Source organism: Haliotis asinina, chromosome 12, assembly GCF_037392515.1.
Source record: "Haliotis asinina isolate JCU_RB_2024 chromosome 12, JCU_Hal_asi_v2, whole genome shotgun sequence".
Classification (NCBI taxonomy): domain Eukaryota; kingdom Metazoa; phylum Mollusca; class Gastropoda; order Lepetellida; family Haliotidae; genus Haliotis; species Haliotis asinina.
In genome coordinates, this window is record NC_090291.1 from 16,583,179 (window position 1) to 16,603,541 (window position 20,363).

The following is a 20,363-nucleotide window of genomic DNA, read 5'->3' on the forward strand; positions in this document are numbered from 1 at the left end:
CTGAATTCGCTAGCAGTAGTAGTTTATTTCAGTAAATCAGGCCACAGGCCCATTTTGCAATGTATTGACAGGATGTTTTTGATGCGCCACTGGTACATGAGGCAATAAGTACAAGTTACAATACACATGTAAGTATAAGGTACATGTATATAGATTACATGATAGAAAATTGTTAGCTCCAGTGTGGAAACAGAGGTTCTTATCGCATTGGAAGGCAACACCAGCGATTCCACAGCCCATCATTGGGGTATATCCTCAATAAGGACCCTGTTACTATTCCTTAAGATACGCAGTGCCATCAAATACATTATGACGCAAATCAATCTCATGCTGTTACAGTACCTCCCTAACCCTTAGTGCAGTCATCAGTATGCATGGCAGCACTATTGGTCTAATCATTGCTGTCAAACCATCCATGGGTCCCTCCTGACGCTCCAGACAGCTTAGCTTGATGTAAACGACCACAGCATGTCATTGTGGCATTTATCAGAAGACGAGGATCATGGTTTTGGTAGTGCTGCCTATCGTTTCCGTGTCCAGTAATTGAAAGTGTTCTGTTTCTCCAAGCGTTTAAGTGGGCAGTTCAGCCAGACAGGTTGTTCTTATGTTGAATTTCTCTTCAAACGTCTTTGACATTTACAGGGTTAGATTGATGGCGGGGCTGCAGGGTGTGATAATGGCAAAGAAAGTGTCTTTAAATTCGATATGCAAAACATATCCTTGGGTGATTTTAAGTTTGTACTTGTGTGCGTGCCCGAGGAAGGATTGCCCACGTTGCAAATATTTTCACAGTTTCAAAGGAACTTTATGAGTGACAAGCGAGCGCTTTAACCAGTAGGCTACCCCATTCCATTTATGAACACTCTTCCATAATACAGTATGAAATCCTGCAGCGGACTTTGACAGAGCTTTGTTAAGTGAAGGGAAAATATAATGCGTCTTTTATTTTTTGTTCAGAAATAAAAGAGACATAATGAAAACTTGCTATTCGTAACCAGACAGTCATTATGGAGACAATGGGTTGCAGACATCGTTTACAATATAGACTTCCATTTATGCCAAGATATTTTAAGAATTATGCTCTTAACCACACTGTTTGGTACTTTCGAAAGTATACCTCCGACTTTCTTGGTAAAGGCAGTTTTATGTGGGCGTTAAGTGCTATTGGATCAACATCGCGTTCAGAAATAGTCACTACTCAGAGTCGTGCATCCACATGTGTGTGGATAGTTCACCTGTCTGTATTTTTGCTGGAGTGACATACAAAGGCCCATTTCCATAAAGCTAAAGCGATTCTAACTCAGCATTTTGACATTGTAGAATGGGCATAGGTGGTCTTTGAATAACTAGAGGGCTGTACGACGCATCTTTAACAGTAGGCAAATATTATGTACAGCCCATTGCAAACCTCAAAAGAAATTGTTCCACTAGGGTGACATCAAGGTGACTACAGGTGTTCCTCGTTTAAAAGAATTAAAATCACATAACCATGGTACCAGCTTTGGGGCATATCAATCAATGATTTTCCATAGTTAAATGGGGCAAGATGACAGAGCCTCAACGGAAGACCTGTATTAGCCACAGACAGGAAGAAACTTTCATGAAATACATGACATGATTGTGGCAAATGAACTCATTACACGTCACGTCGTCAATACAGAAGACGTTCCTTCTGAAACTTGGTAAGACAAAGGTTCCTTAGCTTCCAAGACTAAGGTGCTCACACACTGAGGTTAACCTTCGCGTTTTCTTTTTTGTCTGCGTTTGTTGCTTAACGCATCTCTCAACAATATTGCAACTATATGGCGGCTGTTTGTAAATAATCGGGTCTGGAACAAATAATCCGGTGATCAAGAGCATGAACACGGATCTATGCCTCTACGTGAATGGGTTTCTGAAGATCAGTTCTAACCCGGATCGTTACAAGTTATCATGTCTCACGATAATCCAATCAACCAAAGAAATCTGCAATCAAATGGGACCCGTGGGACCCCAGGGGTAGAACAGGACTTCAGTGGGGCGTAAAACTAAACTTACCCACTGCATTCAAATGGAAACCACCATGAGCCTGCATCGACGGCAAGTTTGAGAAGTAGACAAAATAATTACTGATATCATATGGTGGCTTCGGCCCGGGCACATATATAAATGTATTAGTGCATATGAATATCGATATACTGTGTGCAGCACACGGATTTCAAAACCGGCGACGATTTGAAAAGCTTATTTATTTGAAGTTTGTTCGTTCAAAAAGTAAATGGGTAATGAAGCGCACATTATGCCACGACTCACGACTGCACAACGTCAGGAGTCGCTCCGCATTTACATTGCCGCCGAACACCATTTCAGCACAGTTGAAACGTTGTCAGGACAATAATCAAGATGCCAGTCACACGTCCAAGACAATACAGATGGATACGGGCTTCAGTGATCACTACTCGCATCGTCTGTCGTATCTACCCGAACAATTGGGTAATGTTTTATCTACCCGAACAATTGGGTAATGCTTTATCTACCCGAACAATTGGGTAATGCTTACATCACTACGGAATACAATCGTGCCTTTCAACCTAGGGTGAGGTTAATGATTATTTTGTGGGTTTTTTTAATAACCGGGTCCAGATTTAACATTTCCTCGAGTGATTAATGTCAACCTGCCCATAGACGAATTCGTCCTTAAGATCGTTATATCCAGTACTGTGTCATAGGGAGGATTTTTCCGGTGATTATTTTGTCTTGGAAAAGGTGCGCGTCAGAGTACATCTTTCCTTGCTGTTCATCGCAGTTTGACAGTTGTTACCTGCCGAGATTAGATTCTCGAACAAGCAGTAATTACATTTCTAGAACGTAATTCAGGTAATGTGATTTGTCAGCAGAGGAACAGAGAATGTGCCAAGCCATTCCACAAACCTTCCATACTCATTTAATAGACTCAATGCGTCTCACTGCTCACGGTAGGAATATCCGTGTCTGTGTTTGTGACATTGTCACTTGACCCCCTACCCCGTCTTTGGACCCGTAACGTCGATATTAATGACATTAAACAAGCTTTCCTGTCGTCTTCCTACCTATAAGTCAGTATCAATCTATCAACGTTTCAGTGAAACCTTTTATTCTTGTTATGCTTTTTTTGAATAAAAAATAACAATGGCGTTTCTTTTCGTTGTTGTTATATAATTGTTTTACAAATGATTCCTAAAGAATATAGAAACTGTTCCTTGTCGTTTTTACATGTCAGTGATGAGTCTTACAAGCTTAAAGTGGACAATTTCGACTGTACAAAATCCAGCACGGTCTTTAAAATTACTGCAATATACGGTATGCTGCCTTTTTGTCTTTGGACCCAAACTGCCTTGGTGCATCACTCACGTTGCAGAAAAACTGTACGTAATATGTATGCAAAATGTAATATGTAGTAGAAAGAATAATACTACTCTCTGAATTACGTATGCCCTTTTGAATAAGCATGCATTTTCAAACTCTTCCCACTATCCATGTCCAGTTAAGCGCGTATATACATTTTAAAGAGGCGTTTAAAGATAGGGCGACAATAACAGCTAGCTGCTTGATTATTGCCGTTGAGTATTAAAGACCTTCTGGTCCGTGCAGCAGCAAGGATTGATGCAGAGTGAGGCGGTTCTGGCTTCTCTGATTTTAATTATGAGGTGGAAACATTAAATGCCGAACGGTCGGCTGAAAGTGGATTGGCCTTAAGATCACGTGAACGACGGCCGTCTGGGATATCATTTATCTGAAAGATGAAAGACCAAAAACGATCTTTGTAAATATGTTCGTGCGCATTCAGAATACCGTTGGTTTTGTAATCAGATTCGAAATGAAACATTATTTTACTTAAATGTAGCTGCGAATGTGATTTAAACCAGAGAATGTTTAAATGTTGCTTTATCATCAACAAACGTTATCTGCTGTTGTTCAAACATCTCTTCCACTCCAACATACATCACGTCATCAGGTGCATCACTCCAACATACATCACGTCATCAGGTGCATCACTCCAACATACATCACGTCATCAGGTGCAGCACTCCAACATACACCACATCATCAGGTGCATCACTCCAACATACATCACGTCATCAGGTGCAGCACTCCAACATACATCACGTCATCAGGTGCATCACTCCAACATACATCACGTCATCAGGTGCATCACTCCAACATACATCACGCATCACTCCAAACTATCTGGTTTATCACAAGAAACATTACTAAGGTTGACATCACCTCATTTATCACAAGATACATACTTAGGTTCAAACCAAAAGGTTTCATCGCTCCTGCACCAATTTGTCTGCATTATGTATGTGCGCTGGAAATCAGGAAAACAATACTATTCTCAAATATACCCAAGACTGTTTAGATTAACATGTAATATGTTAATATGTTATCAGCACGTTACAGAGATAACAAATAGCTGTTACCATATATCTCATATGCTATATCCCATGAAGGAATATGACGACATTGTGTAAAGTGAATACAGCAGTCTGTATACACATTCTCTTTCGTGGTTGTGACAGCGGCAGGCGACTACCGTCGACAAGAAAGAGGATTGCCACCAAGCCGTATAGAGAATGATACACACGTGCAGGAATTCATCAAACGGCTTGCAACGCAGGTGCACATGGAGAAACATACAACTGGAAACGACATGCTAATATTCTGTTACAAATAATAGTGGACGACTGAATAGAATGTTTGGAAATGCCAGACTCGCAAGTTGTAACGGGACTGACATTGATGTGCATTAGCCTGGAATAATCGGAGGACAGTGAATGCAGTATTGAACTAGTCGTTATTGTTGCATCTATGTGAATACCAGCTGCAGAACTTGTAAGCGAATACAATGTGTCAGTGAGACCATTGTGGGGCTTTGTGTGTGACAGCACAGTGTTTACATCTTCTGAGTAGTATGACAGTTGTGATGGTAAAATGTGCATCGTGAGGTAACGTCGAGAGACCTACGTCTGGAAGGTTACGTAATGACATGACGTTATGACACTAATGTGACGTCAGTTAGGTTTACCTCCAACTTCAAGATATAGCATTCTCACCTCCCAGTTTTTTATTGCTGTTATGACGTGTAGGAAGAGAAACCGATATTGAAGGTCAGAATTAGATTAGTGTAAAGCAAGATATCACATCAAGGCCTGTCTCGATCACAACAGATTCTTGTGGGCGTAAAGACAGAGTGGGTGTGTTTAGTTTTACCCTGTACTCAGCAATATTTCAGCTGTATAAGGCGGTCTGTAAATTATCCAATTTAGACCACACATTCCTGTGATCTACACTATGAGCATCGATCTACTCAAATGGGATACGATGACATGTGTCAATCAAGTCAACGAGCCCATTACAATGGGCATGGGTTGTTGAAGGCCAATTCTAACCCGGAGTTTCACGAGTCGTAAAAGACAGATCACAGTGGATATTGTATGAATGGATCACTGAAAATAGGTGATGACACCAGGTGTTCGAAAGAAGGAATCTTGTGTCCAGCCCACCCCTCACATAATTTTCTGGGAATCACTGGTTTCGTTTACATTTTTCTCGGACGAATCACCTGTTGCACAATTGCTATTTCTTGTGCAATTACCTATTTTCACGTTGATGTATGTTAGGTGAACAGGTCACATGACATTGTACTTGTATCAGGTTCTTATATATGGTGGGACATGTCTGAGTAATGTTTCTTGAGGATGGGGTGTTTTGAATATATGTTGTATCCTATATCCCCCGCTAATTACAGCAACGATTTCACATCCCCACGAGTCAGGCTCCATTTCAATTATTCATCCAGGCAGGTTTGCTGTATGGCTATCTTCAGCATGTGTCAAACATCAGTTTTTATAGCTGCGTCGCATTACGTTGTAAAGCGGTTTCTTGTGAACCGTCATGGCTACTTTAGCAACACCTTCTTCAGCAGTTTGAAGGAGCCAAATAAATGTGCTCTTATAGTTTTGCGGGCTTGTTCTATTCTACTCGGTTTTAAACTTTAATGTTCATCTGGCCAATTTAAAAACACTGGTAAAAACGCGAAAATGTAATTTTCTCCTGTATGTTAATCAGAAAATCAAAATTAGTGAACAACTAAGAAGGTACATATGTCCGCAATTCCTATCTTCATAAAGAAAACTCGGGTGTTGTATATGGGACATTGTTCGTTTGGAATGATTGTCTACCTCCAAGGTCATACTGTATCTGGACAGTGATATTGAATGGCCACTGTCCCAGAAATATCACGCTTGAGGAACCATTGTCAGGCTTGATTGTCAAAGTGGCATTAATGTCTCTTGTCGCGCTCAAGAATGTGTACAAGTATATTTTTAACCATTGAGAAAAACAGACATCCCGTTAAACGTTCAAATATTCGATAAAGTCTGAATACAAAAAACGATAGATGTTACCGTCAAATGACACTGTACCACGATAAATAAATTACCCCAAAAACCTACAAGAGAGGTATCTGGTCCCATGGTGTTTCACTGCAGTCTTGTAGACGCCAAGCGTCTTCATGGGTCTCTAGGGTAGAATAGGTCTTCAGCAACCCATGCTTGCCATAAACGGCGACTGTGCTTGTCGTCAGAGGCGACTGACGGGATCGGGTGGTCGTTCACACATGTCGTCGGTTCCGAACTGCACGGATTGATGCTCATGCTATTGATCACTGGACTGCCTGGTCCAGACTCGATTATTAACAGACTGCCGCCATATAGCTGGTATATTGATGACTGCGGCGTAAAACTAAACTCACTCACTCTTCACGGGAAACAGGACAATCAGTATCCAGTATTCTACAAATACATACTGTAACGGATCCTACTGCTTAGGTTGAAAAGTCATCATGTCAGAGCTTGTCCTCATTAATATTGGGCTTTTGAGCCGTCAAGATTAGTATGTTTCATTGAAATTTGTTGCAGGAACCGAAGCTTCATATAGTTTCTGAAAACTCTATTAAGGTCAGAGCACGTGTTTGAACATGGAACGAGTGTTAATGCAAGACCGTTTTGTTCAGCTGCCAGGTACAGATGTGGGACACATGGTAAACTCTCATCTACCAAGAAGCTGAAGTTTTAACTTGATGCCGGGCGAAACAGTTTAGGTAACAGTGCTTACTCCCTGTATCCTATTCGAATGAGGTTGAGTTTTTTCACAATGTCTGAAAAATTGATTATTTGCCTTTGTAAATGTCAAATCTGAGAGAGTAATTCTTCAGAACTCTTGTGAGCGTGATGCTGGCGAATAGTTAAAGCGTTCGCTGGGGTTCGGCCTGAACACAGCCAAGTGGGCAACGGCATCAGAGAAAAGTCCACGTGATTCCTCAATGACCCTTACTCATACCCAGATGGTAAGGACCAGTAGAAGGGACCACGTACACTCCAGACAAGGTTGAGGACAAATCTCCCTCCGCTGAATTGTCCAATGAGCCCGTATAGTTCAACTGTCTTTAAGTCATCTAAAACGTGTTTTTTACCGCGATTGTTTCCCTTTTTTTAAATAATGTGGACATTTAAAGCACATTTGCATTATTTTTACCCTCAATTTTACAGTATTCATTCACGTTTTGGGCAAAGCATAGGATACGAATTACGTCGATGTCATCTCGACATTTGTATTTCAACAGGCTATGAGTGATAGAGTAGGGTTTAACTAATATTTTTCCAATCTTACCCAATGCGTTTGTGAACCGAACACCGCGGTCTGTGTTGATGTCATGTGTGACAAGCGAATACACAAGGGTTACTGCTAAGGACGTATACGTATGCCGAATGAGTTTACTTTTACGCCGCTTTAACAATATTCCAGCAAAATCACGTCGGATACACGTCGGAGCGAGCCCGGCTTTTCGGCTTGACGAGCGAACGCTGTAACCACTAGAGTACACCGTCGTCCCAATGATAAGACGAATATTGTGTAAACTGGTATACACTGACAGTCAGTGTAATGTTGGCATAGACAGATAGTTCTGTCTAACAGCTAGTATCATAATATCAAGTCAACATTCCACAATAACCAAAGAATACAGTCTACTTTGACAATGTCATTATACTCAGATATCGGTTAAGACAGTGTCAACTGTAGCAGGATGTATAGGTTACTTCAAACCTACACAAGCCTCCTTTCCTTTTCTTAAATATTCTGCTCACACAAAATCAACATTTAGTGTTGGCCAAGAAACAAGGCATCACACGCCTCTCCGGTTTACTTGATACTACAAATATCCAGGTCTTTACACTAATACCTTAATAATGTATGATAACATCGTCATAACGTGCATCAGACGCTCGGAACGCAGCCAAGTGGGGGACGGCATCATATAAATGTCCATGTAATTCCTCAATGGTCCCTTGGTCCTTACTAATACCCCGATGGTAAGGACCAAGGGGATTGGCTACGTACACTCCAGACAAGGCTGAGGACAAATATCCTCCTAATTCCTTAACACATACTGCTTAGACTGGGTTCACTGTCAGTTTCCGTCTTAGAGGTTCTAACTCATGTTTCGCTGGACAACTGCTTGCAATGGAATAATGTAAGCTTCAAGACGCTCGATGACGAAGGGTTTAATCGACAAAACTGATGCAGAGAGTCGAATGTGGGCCATCACATTTCATGTTTCCTCAGCTAAAACATCACAAACCATTCGGAAAGTAATTCCAGGCTTTCTCATATATCGATACGCAGATGTATGCAAACTGGAAATGGTAAAATCAAAAGAAGTCTGTGTGCATACGGCCATAGGACAAAGTATTTAAAAAATGACATGGTTCCTGTGGGGTTTTATGCATCATTCCCAAATTTTGCAAACAGATTGCTACTTGTCAAGTCGTTTGTTTCCCGTGCCCTCTCGAGAACATTTGTCAGACCAGTCCCGGGGAAGATGAGACTACAGAGGCTACAGATTACATACATTACACTGGTAAGAAGGAAAGTGGCTTCGGATCACAAGCAGTTGTGGTAAATTAGGATGATGTAGTGTGTGTCCAGGAAAAGCGGCTCATCGATTCCATTGGGCCAACACCGTCAAAAGAATGTCAGAATGCCATCGTTTTGGTGTTATGATTGTGATTATTTTAGCTGAGAACTGGAATAGTGTTCGTGATTCATTTGACATAAACAGGCAATCGATCACATGATTCTGCCACTCAGCTTTCCATTCCAAATGTTATTTTAGGATGGACACCTCGGAAGCTATTCCGACACAGGTCTCATCATTCACAAGAGGTAGACGTTTAGAGGAATTTACTAAATACGACTTGTTGCGTGGTAAAATCGTGAGGTATATTGTCAAATACCGTAACCCTAAAGGCTCCTTTACCCTTACTTCGAATTGACAGGAATCAAAGAGAATCAGCCAGTCTTTCAAATGCTCTCGAAAAAAACCCTGATACATCCATTGTGTATCCTTGAAGGAAATGATTGAAAAAGATAGAAATCAAGAGCGTTGGTATTTTAGGGATCCATCGCGTTTTGTTGGAGCGTTATGTTTCTTGTCACATGGACCACTAGCACTAATGAGTCTGTGTGAGTGAGTGATAGAGTATGGTTTCACTAATGCTTTCCAAATCTTACCCATTACATTTGTGAACTGAACACCACGGTCTATGTGGATTGTATCTGTGACAAGCGAATACGCACGATGTGCTGCTGAGAACGTATATATACGTATACTGCCTGTCTTTGAACTGAGTGAGTTTAGTCTTACCCCGATTTTAGAAGGATTGTCTCGATGGACAATACCTCCAAGGTCAGAATGTCTCTGGATAGTTGTACCGAATGACTACTGTATCCGAAATATCACACTTGAGGAACCATTGCCAGACATAATTGTCAGTGTGACATTAATGTCTCTTGTCGCTCTCAAGAATGTTCTCCAGTACGTTTTAAACACATATTCAACGAAGCCTGATTACAAAAAGGTAGATGTTACCGTAAAATGACAGTGTACCACAATAACTAAATTACAACAAAACAAAACCTACATCACAATTTTCACGTGAAGGACATTCCACGAAAGATATCTGGTCCCATGGTATTTCACTGCAGTCTTGCAGACGCCGAACGTCTTCACGGGAAACAGGCCAAGCAGTATCGAGTACTTTACACCAGTAAACTGTAACTGATCCTATTGCTTAGGCTGAAAAGACATTGTGTCAGAGCTTGTCTTCGTTAGTAATTCACTGTTTAAGTTATCAAGCGTAGTTTCTTTTAGTGAAATTTGTAGCAGGAACACAAGCCTCATATAGTGTCTTCATTCCTGTCCTCTGAAGGTCAGAGCACGTTTCTGAACGTGGAAAGTTCGTTCAACCAAGACGGCTAAGTTTAACTAAGCTGCCAGATACAGATTTAGCTCAAATATCAAGAAGCTGAAATTTTATCTTGCTGCCGGGAAAACATCTTGCTAACAATGTTTACTTCCGGTAACGAATTCCAATCAAGTTGTGATTTTCACAATGTTTGAAAAAGTCTGATTAATTTTTCGTTGTAAATGTCAAATACCATACTGTAATTCTTCAACACTCCTGTGAGCGTGACGCTGCGTTGATCAGTGGATCGGTGGAGTAGCCTAATGGTGAAGGCATTCACTCGGGTACGACTCCACCCTTGGGCAAAATATTTGAAGCCCATTTCTGGTGTTCCCCGCCTTGATATTGCTGGAACATTGCTAAAAGTGGCGTCAAACCATACTCACTCACTCACTCACTCACTCAGAATTCTATCAGTAATTCAATGATATCCTGTCTGAGATGCTCCATCTGTGATAAGCGAAAACTGTGAACATTGGCACAGACAGACAGTTCTGCTTCTCCACAGCTAGTCTATCCAGTAATGACAAGCAAACATTAAACAATGACCAAAGTTTACAGACTATTTTGACAACATCATAAGACTCAAATATCAGTTAAATCAGTAGCAGGATGCATAGATTACTTCAAACCTACATAAGTCTCTCTTCTTTTTCTTAAGTATTCTCCGCACACAAAATCAACATTCAGTGTTGGCCAACAAACAAGGCATCAGACGCATCACCGGTTTATTTGATGCTACAAATATCCAGGTCTTTGCCTAATACCTTAATACTGTATGATAACATGGTAATAACGTGCATCAGACGCTGGGAACACAGCCAAGTGGGGAACGGGATCATAGAAATGCTCATGCAATTTCTCAATGACCTTTACTAATACCCTGATGGTAAGGACCAGTGGGAGGGACCACGTACACCCCAAACAAGGTTGAGGACAAATCTCCCTCCAACTCCCTTAATACATATTGCTTAGACCGGGCTCACTGTCAGTTTCTGTCTTGATGTTTCTAACTCCTGCTTCGTTCTACAAATGCTTGGGTTGGAATAATCATTCAGAACCAAAGACAGATACAGTGCTGAAGAGGCCAGAACGTAATCGACAAATTGATGCAGAGAGTGGAATGTGGACCATCACATTTCATATTTCCTCAGCTAAACCATCACAAACCATTCGGAAAGTAATTCCAGGCTTTCTCGTATATTGACACTTATTGACAATGGAATTGGTAAAACCAAAACAACTCTGCGTATATACGGCCAAAGGTCAAAGTATTTCCAAACTAATATGATCCCTGTGCGTCTCCATTCCAAATTACCATCGATTATTATTTAATATTGAACTGCATGGAAAATGTGATTTGGTTAATTTTGTAATCATTTAAGGTGAAGTATGACAGAAACTTGAATTTTAGGAATTATAAGTGTAATTTTGATAGATTTTTGTGATCTTTTGAGATGAAGTATTACAAACCATGAATTTTAACAATTATAAGTGTGTTAGGTTTTTGTGACTTTTGAACTTAAATTATGACAAATCATGAATTGTGTGTTCATGGTACGTTTTCAAGATCTATTTAGTTAACGTACATGTATGACAGAAACATGATTTTAGCAAATACCAGTTAACTTAGTTTAAATAGTCACAGGCATGAATATTTGATATTCTACATTTGATAATCTACATTTGCATTTTGTAGTTTAGTTTACCAAGCAAATTGACATGGAGTCCTGAGCACTTTGTAAACAGAATGCAACTTGTCATTATAAAGTCGGCTGTTTCCCGTGCACTCTCGAGAACATTTGTCAGACCATCCCCGGGGTAGTTGAGAACTGACTGCAGATTACATTCATTACACTGGTAAGAAGGAAAGTGGCTTCGGATCACAAGCAGTTGTGGTACAATTAGGATGATGTAGTGTGTGTCCAGGAAAAGCGGCTCATCGATTCCATTGGTCCAACACTGTCAAAAGAATGTCAGAATGCCATCGTTTAGCTGTTACGATTGTGATTATTTCAGCTGATACTGAGAACGGGAAAGGAGTTCGTGATTCGTTTGACATAAACAGGCAATCGATCACATGGTTCTATCACTCAGGTTTCCATCCCTAATGTTATTTTAGGATGTACACCTCGGAAGCTAACAAAGCTTTCCTATTGCGACACAGGTCACATCATTCACAAGATTTATGATAGCTGTTTAGAGGAATTTACTAAATACGACTTGTTGTGTGGTTAAATCGTCAGCTGTATTGTCAAATGCTGTTACCCTAAAGGCTCCTTCACACGTTTCTCGAATTGACAGGACTCAAGAGAACCAGTCAGGAAAAATATTTTCAAACTTTGAACCCCATTCCGGAGAGAATGTCAACATAAACAACTTTTTCAAGTTTTGTAAGAATGGTACCTCCCAAATGCAGTATGGCGTTTCAGTGACAAGTGAATACATTTTAATGACGGTGTTATGGTGGTGTCATTTGAAGAGCATTCGTGACGTTCTGACTGTGTATATGGTGTAATTGAGGTTCATTCGAGTTGTATTTCAAATGCTCTCGAAAAACTCTGATACATGTAAAAAATAATCAACCTGTATTCCAGCAGCAATCGAGATACATTCCGACTAGCGCATTCTGGACATTCTGCAGGATTTGAGGTGGCTTGACTTTCCCATGCTGGAGATATGTTGAATGTGTTCAAATTATTCGTGCATGTTACAAGAATTGACAAGAATTGACAAGAATAGTTTGAAATGCATTCGGAATGCAGTGATAAGTATTAAATGCAGATTGTATTTCAAAGAATCTCCAGCAATTTTCATTCCGACAGCGTTCGGGTTCGTTCCGCCTTAATTGTGAATTAGGTGAGGAAAGTAAAGATGTTTGACTTGAAGATTCATACTCGAAAGAAACCTCTCAGAGTTGTAAATGTCAACATTGTGACATAAACACTGGAAGCAACAGGTAATAATACCCATCTGTATTGTGTTGTGTATCCTTGAGGAAAATGTTGGATCTCCAGCAATTTTCATTCCGACAGCGTTCGGGTTCGTTCCGCCTTAATTGTGAAGGAGGTTAGGGAAGTGATGATGTTTGACTTGAAGATTCATACTCGAAAAAAATGTAAATGTCAACATTGTGACACTGGAAGCATCCGTTAATAATACCCATCTGTATTGTGTTGTGTATCCTTGACGAAAGAGACTGAAAAAATATAGAACTCAACAGTGTTGGCATTTTAGGGATCCATCGCGTTTTGTTGGAACGGTATGTTTCTTATTACATGGACCATTCGTACTAATGTGTCTGTGAGTGAATGAGTGATAGAGTAGGGTTTAACTAATGTTTCCCAATCTTACCCATTAGGGTAATTCATTCATAAACTCCTCAGAACGTATATGTATGCTGTCTGTCTTTGAACTGGGTGAGTTTAGTTTCACGCCGCTTTCAACAACATTTTAGCATTCCTCATTCATCCACGGCAACCAACGACAAGACACTTCCCTAAACTCCACGGTTTGCCGTGCAGAGGTGTTTAGTAGAGCCATCCTCTGTTGGTTTGATAATATTTATCATCATCTGTACCACTTTAACACACATGCATCACGTCATAAGGTGCATGGCACTAACATAACAAACATCAAGTCACAGAGTCAAACAATATAACTTACCACATTTATAAAGGTAAAATAAGTAAGTTGTCACTGCCATGCTATGAAAAAGAGTGACAGAATTGTGGAATCCAGTTATCTGTATCATTTTTATGGTTGTGACAGCGGCAGGCGACTACCGTCGACAAGAAAGAGGATTGCCACCAAGCCGTATAGAGAATGATACACACGTGCAGGAATTCATCAAACGGCTTCCAACACAGGTGCACATGGAGCAACATACAACTGGAAACGACATGCTAATATTCTGTTACAAATAATAGTGGGCGACTGAATAGAATGTTTGGAAATGCCAGCCTCGCAAGTTGTAACGGGACTGACATTGATGTGCATTAGCCTGGAATAATCGACGGACAGTGAATGTGTTGGCTGCAGTATTGAACTAGTCGTTATTGTTACATCTATTGTTGCAGCTGACAAAACACTGACGCAGTCACACAAACCGTGATGTCGGTGATGCAGAGTTCAGTGTCGCTCTAGCGGTGAAGTAATTGACACTGTCTTGTTGCTGCAACAGCTGATGTGAATACCAGATGCAGTTCACACAGGAACTTGTAAGTGTATATATTGTGTCAGTGAGACCATTGTGGGGCTTGTTGTGTGACAGCATAGTGTTGACTTCTTCAAAGGAAAATGTGCATTGTGAAGTGACGTCGAGAGACTTACGTCGGGAAGGTTACGTAGTGACATGACGTTATGACACTAATGTGACGTCAGGTGGGTTTACCTCCAACTTCAAGACATCTCATTCTGACATCCCTGCTTTTCATTGCTGATACAACGTGTAGGAAGAGACGCCGCTTTTGAAGGTCAGAATTACATTATTTTAAAGCGAGATATCACGTCAAGACCAGTCTCGATCATCACAGATTCTTGTAGGCGTAAAGACAGAGTGGGTGTGTTTAGTTTTTTCCCGTACGCATTCCAGCTATATGGCGGCGGTCTGTAAATTATCCAATTTAGACCACACATTCCTGTGATCTACACAATGAGCATCGATCTACTCAAATGGGATACGATGACATGTGTCAATCAAGTCAACGAGCATGACCACCCGATCCCATTACGACGGGCATGGTTTGTTGAAGACCAATTCTAACCCGGAGTTTCACGAGTCGTAAAAGGCAGACCATGATGGATATTGTATAAATGGATCACTGAAAATAGGTGATGACACCAGGTGTTCGAAAGAAGGAATCCTCCCTCCAGCCCACCCCTCACACAATTGTCCCGGAATTACCGGTTTTGTTACATATTTCTCTCAGCTGAATCATCTCTTGCACAGTTGATATTTACCTATTCTGACTTCGGTATACGTTATGGAGTGTTTTGAATGTATTTCCCAAGTCCGTTCAGCAAGAGTATTCAAGCTATGACCAATAATCTATCTAAGCAATATTCCCACGCTCATGGTCAAACTCAGAACCATACCGTCAATGTTCATTTAAAAGTTTGATATGCATCTACTATTAATCAAACTCCAGATATCGCCATCACTGTCTGTACAGCCTGGTCACCTGTGGCCTGGTCATCTTGACCTGATCAAATGAATACTAATGCATTGCGTGACCGTGTCACAACTGGTAGGGTCTATTATTGTGAAGGGGTGCACCTTTGTCAGTTGATTGTCAACATGTCCAAACAGCCTAGACAAGTTCGCCATTTAACATTCTCTGCTCCCCTATTTAAGGAAGTTAATGCGACCTGCCGTTTGTGCCATTTGACCTCCCGGGTCACGCATATGTAGCTCAGGTCAAGCTAAACAAGCTGTGTGTATGTTTGGTATACAGCCACAACTCATGGTTCTAAATATAAACACTGGATTAGTCTCCAATAGGAGATACCATCTCTGTAAAAATGATACGTTGTACAACTGATGGTCAGAACCTGCTTGTATATGAACAAAATGTCGTTAGCAAGTGGATACGGTTCAAAAGTAATATGATCAACCCAGTTACACCTTCCCGTGATGTTGTTCCCGCCGTGAACACACGAACACTTGGGTTCCATATGGCCATGTGGTATCCTATATCCCCCGCTAATTACAGCAACACTTTCACATCCCCACGAGTCAGGCTCCATTTCAAGTATTCATTACAAAACCTTCATCCAGGCAGTTTTGCTGTAAGGCTATGTTCAGCGTTTATCAAACATCAATTTTACATCGAACAACACATTACGTTGTAAAGCGGTTTCTTGTGAACCGTTTGAAACGAAGTCATGGCTTGTTTAGCAATACTTTGTTGAAGCAAGTTGAAAGAGCCGAAAAACGTACTCTCAAAAACGTCAAGGACGTTATTTCTTAAATTTATTATTTCTTGTGGGCATGTTCTATTTACTCGCTTTGAAACTTTAATGCTCATCTGGCCAATTTGAAAACACTGGTGAAAACGACAAAATGTCATTTCTTTTTTATGTTAACCAGAAAAACAAAATTAGTGAACAAGTAAGAAGGTTCATATGTCCGCAATTCCTATCTTCATAAACAAAAATCGGGTATCGTACATTGGACATTGTTCGTTTGGAATGATTGTCTCGGAGGACATTACCTCCAAGGTCATATCAGGACAGTGATATCGAATGGCCACTGTCCCCGAAATATCACGCTTGAGGAACCATTGTCAGGCTTAATTGTCAATGTTGCATTAATGTCTCTTGTCACACTCATGAATGTGCACCAGGACGTTTTAACCTTTGAGAAAAATCGGCATTTCGTTAAATGTCCACATGTTGAACAAAGCCTGAACACAAAAAAGTAGATGCTACCGTAAAATGACAGTGTACCACGATAACTAAATTACAACCAAAAACCTATATCATAATTTTCACGTGGAGGACATTCCACGAAAGATATCTGGTCCCATGGTGTTTCACTGCAGTCTTGAAGACGCCGAACGTCTTCACGGGAAACAGGTCAATCAGTGTCGAGTACTCTCTTAATACTTACTGTAACCGATCCTATCGCTTAGGCTTAAAAGACATTGTGTCAGAGCTTGTCTTCGTTAACTACTGACTGTTTAAGCCTTCAAGATTTTTTTTTCGGTGAAATTTGTGGCGGGAACCGAAATAGTGTGTCTTCATTTTTGTCCTGTGAAGGTCAGAGCACGTGTTTGAACGTGGAAAGTGCGTTCATGCAAGACGGTTTCGTTTAACTAAGCTGCCAGTTACTGATTTAACTCATCTTTCAAGAAGCTGAAGTTTTAACTTGATGTCGGGGAAATGGTTTAGGTTAACATTGTTTACTTGCGGTATCTAATTCCAATCAGGTTGTGATTTTCACAATGTTTGAAAAACTTGATCAATGGGGCGGTGGGGTAACGTAATGGTGAAAGCATTCACTTGGGTACGACTCCAACCTTGGGCGAAATGTTTGAAGCCCATTTCTGGTGTTCCCCGCCGTGATATTGCTGGAACATTGCTAAAAAGAGGCGTGAAACCGTACTCACTCACTCACTCATCCACTCACGCATTCATCAGTAATTCAATGATATCCTGTCTGAGATGCCCCATCTGTGATAATGTACTATCTACATTGGCACAGACAGATAATTCTGCTTCTTCACAGCGAATCTATCCAATAATCACAAGCAAACATTCCCCAATGACCAAAGTTTACAGACTACTTTGACAACAGCAGTATACTCAAATGTCAGTTAAAACAGTGTCAACTGTAGCAGGGTGTATAGATTACTTCAAACCTACACAAGTCTCCTTTCCTTTTCTTAAGTATTCTGCTCACACAAAATCAACATTTAGTGTTGGCCAACAGTAAGGTATCACACTCCTCTCCGGTATACTTGATACTACAAATAGCCAGGTCTTTACACTAATACCTTAATTCTGTATGAAAACATCGTCATAACGTGCATCAGACGCTCGGAACAGAGCCAAGTGGGGGACGGCATCACTGAAATGCTCATGTAATTCCTCAAGACCGTACTAATACCTCGATGGTAAAGACCAGTAGGTAAGGAGGAACTACGTACACTCCAAATAAGGCTGAGGACAAATCTCCCTCCGACTTCCTTAATACATATTGCTTAGACTGAGCTCACTGTCAGTTTCCGTCTTAGTGTTTCTAACTCCTGTTTCGTTCTACAAATACTTGGGTTGAAATTGTGAGTTCAGTCCTAAGACATTTCCAATACTGAAGACGCTCGATGGCGAAGGGCTTAATCGACAAAATTGATGCAGAGAGTGGAATGTGGACCATCACATTTCATATTTCCTGAGCTAAAACATCACAAACCATTCGGAAAGTAATTCCAGGCTTTCTCGTATATTGATACTTAGATGTAAGGACAATGGAAGTGGTAAGACCAGAAGAACTCTGTGTACGTACAGCCATAGGTCAAAGTATGACCAAACTGGTCTTTGTGGGGTTTATGTATTCATCCCAAATTACCATCGATTATCATTTGATATTGGACAGCATTAGAAGTGGGCTTTGGTTAGTTTTGTGATCTTTTAACTTGAAGTATGACAGAAACATGAATTTTAGGAATTATAAGTGTCATTTTCCTAGTTGTTTCTGATCTTTTGAATTGAAGTATTGCAAACCATGGATTTTAACAATTATAACTGTGATAAGCCTAGATTTGTGACTTTTATTTTCAATTCATCAATTATAGGAATTAGAAGTCTGGTTTTGTTACGGTTTCGTCGTCGTTTGACTTAACGTACATGTATGACAGAAACATGAATTTTAGCAAATACCGGTTAACTTTAAATATCACAGTAGCTTGAATATTTGCTATTTTAAACTACATTTGCATTCTGTAGTTTAGTTTACCAAGCAAATTGACATGGAGTCCTGAGCACTTTGCAAACAGAATGCAACTTGTCATAATGTAATAAAGGCAGTTTTCCAGTGCCCTCTCGAGAACATTTGTCAGACCATCCCCGGGGTAGTTGAGAACTGACTGCAGATTACATACATTACACTGGTAAGAAGGAAAGTGGCTTCAGATCACAAGCAGTTGTGGTAAATTAGGATGATGTAGTGTGTGTCCAGGAAAAGAGGCTCATCGATTCCATTGGTCCAACACTGTCAAAAGAATGCCAGAATGTCATCGTTTAGCTGTTATGATTGTGATTATTTCAGCTGATACTGAGAACGGGAATGGAATTCGTGATTCGTTTGACATAAACAGGCAATCGATCACATGGTTCTATCACTCAGCTTTTCATCCCTAATGTTATTTTAGGATGGACACCTCGGAAGCCAACACAGCTTTCCTATTCCGACACAGGTCACATCATTCACAAAATTTATGGCAGACGTTTAGAGGAATTAACTAAATACGACTTGTTGCGTGGTAAAACCGTGAGCTATGTTATCAAATGCTGTTACCCTAAAGGCTCCTTCACACTTATTTCTAATTGACAGGAATCAAAAGGAATCAGGAAGGAACAAAATTCAAACTTCAAACCTCATTGGGAAGAGAAAGTGGCAATAAACAATTTTTTTCAAGCTTTGTAAGAATGCCGTTATATGAGCCACCCAAACGTTATCTGACGTTTCAGTGACAGGCGGCCACGCTTTTATGCCATTCGGCGGTGTTCTGATGACGCTCATTTGAAACGTTTCCGGGGCGTTCTGACCGTATTCGAGTTGTGTTTCAAATGCTCTCGAAGAACCCTGATATTTGAAGAATAGTCCGCCTGTATTTCAGCAACATTCGAGATACATTCCGACTCATTCCAGGCATATTCAGGGCATTGTGACAGGATTTGAAGTGGCTTGCCATTTTCCTTGAACACTTTCAGAATACTTAAAATGCATTAAGAATACTTAGACTGCAGTTAGAACTGCAGTATTAATACTTCGAATGCAGTTAGATTGCTCTTCAAATACGGTTGAATTTTGCCACTTCAAATTGTCGTTCCAACAGCATTCCACTTCATTCCGCTTTAAGTAGGAAGGTGATATTACAAACGCTTTTTAAACCTTCAAATGTACATCTGATGATCCCATGGGGATTGTTTTCTAGCGTCGGCAGTTTCAATTTTCACCTGTTGTGTTGTGATCTCGAAATGTCCAATGAGCTCATATAATTCGATTGTATTTAACAGATTAAAATGCATTATTCCCTGCGACAGTTTCAGGGAATAATGCGTTTTAATGTGGACATTTAAAGCACATTTACGTTTTGTGCAAAGGGTAGGGCACAAATAGCATCTGTCATGTCGCAATTTCTATTTCGAAAAGGTATGAATATGAGAATAAAACACTTCCATGAATCATTCCATATGTAGGAATTTATGATGCATGATGACTTGAAGATGCATACCCGAAAAATAATTGCTGTTCAGGAACAATGTACGTACGCTACCTGTCTTTAAGTGAGTGAGATTCGTTTTAAGCCG